This window comes from Babylonia areolata, chromosome 12 (genome assembly GCF_041734735.1).
Source record: "Babylonia areolata isolate BAREFJ2019XMU chromosome 12, ASM4173473v1, whole genome shotgun sequence".
In the NCBI taxonomy this organism is placed as follows: Eukaryota; Metazoa; Mollusca; class Gastropoda; order Neogastropoda; family Buccinidae; genus Babylonia; species Babylonia areolata.
The window spans coordinates 27,067,792-27,077,791 of record NC_134887.1 but is presented as its reverse complement, the minus strand read 5'-3'; the positions used below and the strand labels follow the sequence as shown (position 1 = coordinate 27,077,791).

General features: G+C 44.7%; 1 protein-coding gene across 3 annotated transcripts in view; it reads right to left on the bottom strand.

The window, feature by feature from the left end:
* LOC143288484 (septin-5-like) overlaps positions 1-10,000 on the bottom strand; it is a 161,623-nt gene that overhangs the window by 101,153 nt on the left and 50,470 nt on the right. The gene's annotated exons all lie outside the window — the stretch shown is intronic.

The window sequence follows — 10,000 nt, the reverse complement described above, 5'->3', positions numbered from 1 at the left end:
AAGTGGGCAGGTCTACTACAGAAGCCAAACAGGGGTATAGATATGTGTATGTAAGTATGTATGTATGTATGTCTCACTCTGTCTGTCTCCCATTCCACGAGCGTGTGTGTGTGAAATGAGAGAGACAAAGAGAGACAGACAGACAGACAAACAGAAACAAACAACATGAGACTGGGAAAGTGGGAGGGGAGAGAAACAGACAAACAGAGATAGAGAGACACAGATAGGCGATACAAACTGAGACCGAGACCGAGAGAAACGCCTGTACACAGAGACAGAGACAATCAGAGACAGAGAGACGAACAGAGACAGACAAACGGAGACAGATAGAGACAGAGACAGACAAACATAGACAGACAGTCGCCAACTGGAAATCGGAGGGGAGGGTGGTAGGACGGGGGGGGGGGGGGGGGGGGGAGAGAATGGCAGGAAGAAGGTGGGTGGGAAAGGGGCAAACGGTCAACCAACCTGTTGAGAAAAGACCCGATACCGAACCTGTTCACCCCCTGCGTATTTATCACACATTTATCCACAGGGAGATCAACAATGAAACAGATAAATAGGAGGAGGTGGAGGGGTTATATGTTTACGTCTACCATACCACCCGCTTTGATCTCTTTTTCTAGCATCAAACCGTAAAAAGGGGTCATCGACACGAGCACACGAAAGAGACATAGATGCATCACGCCACACCACCAGAAAATTACTTGAGCGTAACAAATTCTATGAATTCACAAGAGTTCAAGACCGAGCGACCGAAAATATCTCAATGGAGTTTATATCACCAGCTTTTGTTGAGGGTATTATGAGTTGCTCATATCGTCGGATGGAAATGTTCCGACGCTGTGGATAGCCCCTTCTCTCTTTCATGCACACGCATGAACACACACAACTCTACCCACCCCACCCCTCTGTCTCTCTCTAACTGTCTGTCTGCTCGCTCTTGTACGAGCGTCCGCGCGCACCCTTGTGTGTGTGTGTGTGTGTGTGTGTGTGTGTGTGTGCGCGCGCGCGCCTGCGTGCGCCCGCGTGTGTAGTGTGTGGTGAAAAATTGGGTCTGATGTGCTGGTTTGTGTGTGTGTGAGTGTGTGGTGTGTGTGTGTGTGAGTGTGTGGTGTGTGTGTGTGTGCGCGCGCGCGCGCGTGTTAGACCTGATGCCTATCAGTCAGGCATAAAGGGTGGAAAGAAACGAAGGGAAATGAATCTTTGAGTTCCAGGTCACAGACATGATATAATATATATAGAATAACAGTTATTCATCTACATGTCTGTTGTGTGCAGAGCAGTGGGGAAAAAACACGTCGCCTGACTTATCATTCCTAAAACATCATCATAGTGGAGTTTTCACCCTGAACTATGTACATAATTCACCATCTTGCCTGCATCCGTCATAGTGAATACGCAGGTTAACGAACACTATATATATATATAACCAGGTGTCCTGCTTATGCATCAAGCTTTAGACTTTCGACAATAAATTATGCGTCTGGCGAAACAAGGCACATGGCTTTGCATGATGATTATCAAACGGCTGCCTTTTACAGAAGAATCTAAAGCAGGTTTCTGAATAGTCCTTTGAGACAGTCGGTTTCTATCTCCGCATCTCTCCCTCAAGTCCCCCCCCCCCCCCCCCTTTTCTTTCCCCACAGCGTCAAGGATGAGTTGTTTTTAAATGACCATAATGACTGGAACCGGACGCACACCAGTCCCGAATCAGTCCTCCTTTGCCCCCTCCTCCCCCAAGTCGTTCTCTCCCCTCGCCCCCCACCCTCCCCCCGGCCCCCGCACACACACATACCCCCCACCCCCACCCACACACATACAAACGCAAACACGCGCACGGACATTCACACGCACACAAAATATGAGAGACAGAGACAGGTAAGCAGAAACACACAGAGAGAGACAGAGAGACAGACAGAGAGAGACAGACAGAGAGAGAGAAGAACAGGAACAAAATTTTATTCCATAGGCCTCCGGCCCCTGAAAAAACAGAACAATATAGAATGCCTGTCAAGGAAAAACGAAAACATGAGCAAGAGAGAGAGAGAGAGAATGTCCCTTCTCTCCCTCTTCTCGTTTATGGCAGCATTTTGAAAGATATTAGATATGGCGCAACCTTATATATATATATATATATATATATATATATATATATATATATTTATATATATATATATATATATATATATATATATATATATATATATATATATAAGACAAATATGTTAGTGTTTAAATGGTGATAAAGTGATAAAGCCTGTTTGCAAATTTATGTAGACAAGTTTGAAAACCTATGTGTTAATACTTTGTACGATGGATAACTTTCCCTGCTTCAAATCTTCGTAAATGGAGAAACCTTTAATAGAAAAATAAATCAATACCGTCCATTTGACGGAACAATCATTTTGTAAGGAACATTTATACCACCCACCCCCCTCTTCACATAGACTCCCCCCCCTCCTCCCCCAAGTTCCCCTCGCCTGTGAAAGGTGAACAAAAATAATTCGGCAATATCCACATTTCTTCCCATGTACTCTTTCCATTCACTTTTGTCTCGAAGACGGAAAAGTTGTAAATTGTTTTAACAACATTGTAATATGTGGAGTTCTACATTTCTTGCCGTCTCGAATGCTGTAAAGAAGACCAATAAAACCAATAAAAGAGTGGAGGGGGAGAAATGCAGAGTATAATATATTACATTGTTATCGGCCAATTTGCAACTTTTTTCCGTCTTCCCTATGAAAGAGTACATGGGGAAGAAATGTGGATATTGCCAATGATTCTTGTCTCTCTTGATATGTGACAACACTTTAAAACACTCTTTGTTGTCGCGAGGACTACTGCATACTTATGAAAAGAAAACGATGTGACTAATTTCTTATGCTGTGATGATTCTAAACTAAAGAATGGACAGTTAGAACGCTGTACAGCCACTCTCAGTCTGTTCACTTTTTTTTTAAACGGCAGGGAGGGGAGGGGGGGGGGGGGGGTAGGAAGTCCTACCCATCTGTCTCTGTGAAAGTCTTCTGCAAACAGTTTAAACAAATCGAAGAAGTCTCTTCCTCCTCTACTTCGACCATCAGCCTCACACATTCAATGCTTGAATACTGAGTGTGCCGTAACATCCACTCAAAAAGGATAAACACCAATATTTCTATCGCTGCTGCTTCCTCAAAATGCAGAACACGACTGAATGATTGATGGGCGCAATAGCCGAGTGGCTAAAGCGTTGTTGGACTTCCAATCTGAGGGTCCCGGATTCGAATTTCTGCCACGGCAATTTGTGGGTAAACGGTGGAGATTTTTCCGATCTCCCAGGTCAATGTGCAGACCTGTTTGTGCCTGAACCCCCTTCGTGTGTATACGCACGCAATAGATCAAATTCGCACGTTAAAGATCCTGTAGTCCGTGTCAGTGTTCGGTGGGTTATGGAGACACGAAAATACCCGGCACGCATCAACCACGACAGTCATAAGCAAGTGTATGTTGGTCGTGTAACGGAAAGAAAGAAAGAAAGAAAAAGTTCATATTTGTACTCGCAGAGAAACAAACTCTTGTCGGCTCGTTCGTTGTATAAATAGAAACACAGCTCACACCAATAAGCCTCCTTTGCATTACAGCAATCAATTAGCTGAAGACCCAATTAGAACGTTAACAATTATAGGTGGTTGGTTTTGTTTTGTTTTTTTCTCTGCTGGAAACAACGGTACCTTTACTGTACTCAACAAAAACAAACAAAAATGAGACAATTAAACCGTTCCCAGCTAACTAGCTCAGCAAGCAACTAACAACATGATTCACAACAATAAACCCTCATTCGTTACCCAACAATATACTATGACCCACAGTATTAAACTCTCGTTCACAACCGAACAACTTACACTGCAGCAAACACTTGTTCACGACCAAACGACAACCTACAGTACTCACACAATAAACTGTCTCGTTCATTACCCCGAGCAATGAACTCCATGAGTCGAAGCAATACACTCTCGTGCACAGTAAACTCTCGATCGACTGCTAAACAACTAAGTTCATGACTCATAAAACAAATTTAATCCTCGTTCACAACTGAACACCTAACACAACGCGACTCAAACTGTTCATTAGGCTCGCACCACACCCTTCCAGCCTCCCCCTCCCCACCCACAGTCTTCCTCACCCCCCACACCCCCACGTCCCTAAAAAAAAAAAATTAAAAAAATAAATAAATAAAAAAGAAAGAAAGAAAGAAAGACAGACAGACAGACTCACGGCAATAAACTCTCCTTGCACAGAAATCAAACGGCTAACAGCCGGGGTGGCCTGCGCTATTTCTGGGGCTATTCACCTCGACAGTCTCTCCATACCAACACAGAAGGTTGCGTGGCAGTTGCCACAAAGGAAACGATGCTCTCGCGTACACGCACATGCACACAAACCTTTCTTTACACACACACACACACACACACAAGTATACAGACGCACGCACACACACACACACACACACACGTATACAGACGCGCGCGCGCACACACACACACACACATGAGCACGAACGCGCGCACACACACCAACAAATACGCACAGACGCACGCGCACACACAAACGCACACACATTTACACCAACAAAATATGCAGGCACACACACGTACACACACCTACATACACACACAGCACACACACACACACACACACACACACACACACACACACACAGGCAAGAACTTTGCCGAGTCACACCCTGAGATTACTGAACAAATAAACCAACAAGACAGCGATGAGGAGGGGAGAACAAGAGAGAGAGGGAGAAAGAGACGGAACAGAAAAAGAGAGAGACAGAGACAGAGAGAGAGGGGGGGGGGGAGGAGACAGAGAAAGATGAATGGAAGAAGTAGTTTAGAGAGTCCTGTAAGCAATTCCAGACCCACCCACTCCCCCACCCTCCTCCTTCCTTTCAGAATCGTTAGGATCCGTAACGACGATGGTAAATTGGCTTTTATAGGCACCAGATCCACTTTCCAACTGACAGGGAGGGAGACAGAGATGGTGGGGGGGTGGTTGAGGGAATGGGGGGAAGGGGGAGGGGGTGGGAAGGATGGGATGGGAGGGGGTATGAGACAGACAAAGCGAGAGATTCAGATTTTATTTTCAGGGCTGGTCCCTTCAGAAGAGAGAGAGAGGGTGGGAAGGAAAGGGGGATGGGGGTGGAGGGTGCGGGGGGTGGGGGGGACTAAAAACTCAGAACGTTTTTTATTCAAGGATTAAGATTTTAGGCATGGCCCATTCTTCCAATCTGTCCTTGAGAGAGAGAGACAGACAGAGAGACAGACAGACAGACAGAGAAGGTGGGCGGGAAGAGAAAGGCCGACAAACAGATAAACAGACAGACTGACAGATAGACAAATAGACAGACTGACTCATAAACTGACAGAACGAGAGCAGACAGACAGACAGACTGACAGACAAACAGAGTTCACCACCCCTTGAGCCAGAAAACGAAAAGGTCAGAACTTAAGTTATCTTTCCACGATACATGCAGACCTTTGCTTGCAAGAGCTTTGGAGGATCGGACTGAATGTCATGTGTGTGTGTGTGTGTGTGTGTGTGTGTGTGTGTGTGTGTGTGTGCGTGCGTGCGTGCGTGCGTGTGCGCACGTGCTTATCTTTTCTAAAAATTTTAAAAATGAAGTAAAGTAAAAAAAAAACAAACAAACCTTTCTTACATAGATACACACACAATGTCAGAAAACCGATACCCCCTCCTCCCTCTTTCTCCTTCCTCTTCCCCTGATCAGTCCACGCAGTCTCCTGCCTTGATCTCAGTCTAGTCAAACATGAATTTATGTACATTATCTTCTGCACTGTGCATTCTTGCTGTTGCTGTTGTTTTTCCTTTCAGAAGATTACACGTGTACACATTGTGTGGTTTCCACAATCACCATTGTAATAAATGTCTGAACCCCTTAGAAGAGGCAGAAGAAGAAGAAAAGCAAAACCATTTTCTGCTTGTTCACTGAACAAAATCAGTAACACACTGATCAATATACCTCAACTTTTTTTTTCTTCCTGACGATATGGCTCGCACTGCTTAGTATGATGTGGGAGAGAACATAAAAACCATTTCCTGCTTTCACCGAACAAAATCAATAACACACTGATCAGTTTCCTTGAACTTTTTTTTTTCTTTCTCACGATATGGCTCGCACTGATTAGCATGATATGGGGGAGAGAACATAAAAACCGTTTCCTGCTCGTTCACCCTGGAACAAAATCAATAACACGCTTGAAAATTTTGTTCCACGATGTGAACCGCACTGATTAGGATGGTATGGAAACATAAATAAACAAAACCATTTCCTGCTTGACGGGTGCAATAGCTGAGTGGTGGACTTTCAATCTGAGGGTCCCGGGTTCGAATCTCCGTAACGCCTAGTGGGTAAAGGGTGGAGATTTTTTTTTTCCCGATCTCCCAGGTCAACATATGGGCAGACCTGCAAGTGCTTGAACCCCCTACGTGTATATACGCATGCAGAAGATCAAATACGCACGTTAATGATCCTATAATCCATGTCAGCGTTCGGTGTGTTATGGAAGCAAGAACATACCCAACATGCACTCGCCCGAAAACGGAGTATGGCTGTTTACATGGCAGGGGTAAAAACGGTCATACACGTGAAATCCCATTCGTGTACAAACGTGTGAACGTGGAGGTTGGAGCCCACGAACGAAGAAGAATTTCCTGCTGGGTCGCTGAACATGATAAACAGCACACTGGTCAACTTCCTTGTCTCTCTTTCATCCAAATGGCCCGCACTGATTCGGTGTCATCCAGACCCGCACGGTCTGTCACTCAACTGATGATCCCGGTTCGCCGGTCTCTTGTTCAGTCGTCTGTGTACTGCTTTGATGTGTGTGGTGCTGTTATCCTCGAAATGATGTTATCTTAACTTGCAGAGAGAAATAACAACGGATTCCCGCTCGACCCTCAGCACGTAAAGTGCCGATGGAATGTCTTTGTCGTCAGCACTCGTTCTAAAACAATTCCATGGAGGCAATAGTTCAGATTCTCATCCGTTACACTGAGTGACAAGATCTATTCAAGAGAAGATCAGTGCAAAGTAAATTTAGGCGTTCTGCACCCAGGCATGAAAGTTCAGATCAGTTCAGGCCCTGAGGGAAAATACAATAATAAATACATTATTTAAATGAAGGAAAATAAGGTACATAAATAAATATTAGATAAGTAATTGAATCAATTGATTTCCATCCGAGTGACGCAGGTATTAGCTGGGGTACGCAGTGCCAGCTAGGGAGTGCTCATTTTCTCTTGAAGTCTGGACTGAGGTTTTATTTTTTTCAAGTTATTATTTCGCTCTGTTTCGACGCGTTTATATTAACTTTAAAAACAGAAAAGACGTGCCGGTCAGTTCTACACTGATTCCTCATTAATTAGATATACGATTCAATCATTATCATTGGTGCGTGTGTATGTGTGTGCGTTTTTGCGTGTTTCGGAGACATCGTTGGACTGAAGTTGTGATTCAATGAGCATGTATTGTTATTGTATCCTCCACACCCCAAAAGGGGCAAACGGATTAAGTTTCTTTGAATCTTTAAAAAAAAGTTTTTTCCCAGGTTAACGGCACCACAGACATGTCTTCAAAACGTTAAGTAGGAGACTTCACCCAAAAGTGTGTTTGTGAGGTGGGGGTTGGGGGGCGGGGGGGGGTTACTGTTGCATACCATATGTTTTAACACTCGTCTGTACACGTCTCTTTGTTCCGTTGGCCATCTGTCTACATAATTACGTTTTAATACTCATTTATGTAAAGAGTGAGTGTAACTGAGTCAGTGTGTGTGTGTGTGTGTGTGTGTGTGTGTGCGTGCAAACGCGGGCGCGTGTGTGTGTTTGTGTCTGTATTTGTGTGTCTATGAGTGTGCATGGGTGTGTTTGTGTTTCAGAAAGAGAGAGAGAGCGCCGAGAGAGGCTGAATTAGTAAAGAAGAGAATGGCGGGTGGGCGAAACAGGACAAAGAGTCAAACTCTCAAGAGGCCATAGAGAGTGACGGCACGATCATCAGTGGAGTAGGCAAATCGGGAATAGGCGAACCGGACCTGTTGCACTGATAGGGTGGGAGGATTAGTATAGGAGAAGAGAAGATAGTGAACGTGCTCTGTACCGTCACACTTTCATTTCTGAAGCCATCTACCTATACAACGTTGTGCAGCCTACAATACTAAGCCGAGAAAGAAAAGAAAATATATATATATATGTGTGTGTGTGTGTGTGTGTGTGTGTGTGTGTGTGTGTGTAAATGAATAAAAACAAGCGTCGCGCATGGCAGTCTCTCCTCTTGCAGAGATAGTACTCTCGCGCACGCAAACACACGCACGCACACATGCTGAAACATACACACGCAAATACGCACACACACACACACACACACTGTAACTCCCTGTCTGTGTCACACACACACACACACACACTACGCACAGATATGAGGCGTCCCCCCTCCCTCCCACTCCCCCCATACATGTATCCATAAAAGAAATGTTTAAAAACCTCCACAGGGCAATGACAGCGGAACCACGTGCACTGATAAGGCCAGCACTGACGGGAACCAGGCTGTTTATTTCAGGACTCCCCCACCGCAATATCCACCTCCCTGGAACAACGCGATCTTCAACGAACCAAGCCCCAAGCCCTGAGTATATTGACCTCAGTTGAGGGTTTCATCCAGCTGGTCGTTAAACTCAGTACAGCTCTGCAGGTAACACCAACGTCTTTTTCCGGCTTGCACATTCTCCGTCTGTAATCATCCGAAAGAGAAAGCGGCACACACACACACACACACACACACACACAATGGAAGGGGGGGGGGGAGATAGGAAAAGAGAGAAGACAAATATAAAGGGGGATATGGAGACAGGGAGAGAGAGAAAAAAGACAAAGACAAAAATAGACAAGAGGCTGATGGAGAGAGACAGACAGACAGATAATGAAACAGAGAAAGACCTCTTTCATAGATGTACAGTGAGACAGACAGACATACAGATATAGACGAGTGACAGGATGAGAGATGGAGGACAAGATGGATAAGGAGATAGAGGGAGAGGGAAGACAGATAGATCTATAGACTAGAGAAAGAAAGACAAACAGCAAGTGACAGACAAAATATGAGGGGAAAACTAGACGGATATGGAGATGGAGAGAGAGAGAGAGATGGAGGGGGGGGGGGGGGAGAGACAGGAAGAGAGAGAAGACAAATGTAAAGGGGGATATGGAGACAGGGAGAGAGAAAAAAGACAAAGACAAAAATAGACAAGAGGCTGATGGAGAGAAACAGAAAGCGGGGGGAGGGTTTGGAGGGAGAGAAAGAGAGACAGACAGACAATGAAACAGAAAGACCTCTTTGAGAGATATTTGAGAGATATACAGTCAGACAGACAGACATACACATGTAGACGAGTGACAGGATGAGAGATGGAGGACAAAATGGATAAGGATATAAAGGAGATAGAGGGAGAGGGAAGATAGATCTATAGACAGATCTATAGACTAGAAAAAGACAAAACAGCAATGACAGACAAAATGACAGGGGGAAACTAGATGGATATGGAGAGAGAGAGAGAGAGAGAGAGAGCAACAGTCAGTCAGACACAGACATGGAGAAAGAGAGATTACAGCTTGATGCAGAGAGACACACACTTTGACAGACGGAATGAGAAACAGACAGACAGAAAGACACAGACTAAGGGGAGACAGAGAAAGAGCTCTGACAACAGTCGCACTGGGACATCTTATTCACAATTAATGAATGACTGGCTCCACATCAAAAAGTACAGACAGACAGTGAGGTGAAAAAAAGCGAAAACGATGCAAACATTGCACGCACACAGTCAACAAAAACATAAGTGTCAACAATCGAGAATCAAGAATGGGGAAAAAAAAAAATCAAGTCTTGACTCCTGTTTGGACAAGGTGGATAAATTGTAACATCTTCGTAAATACACAT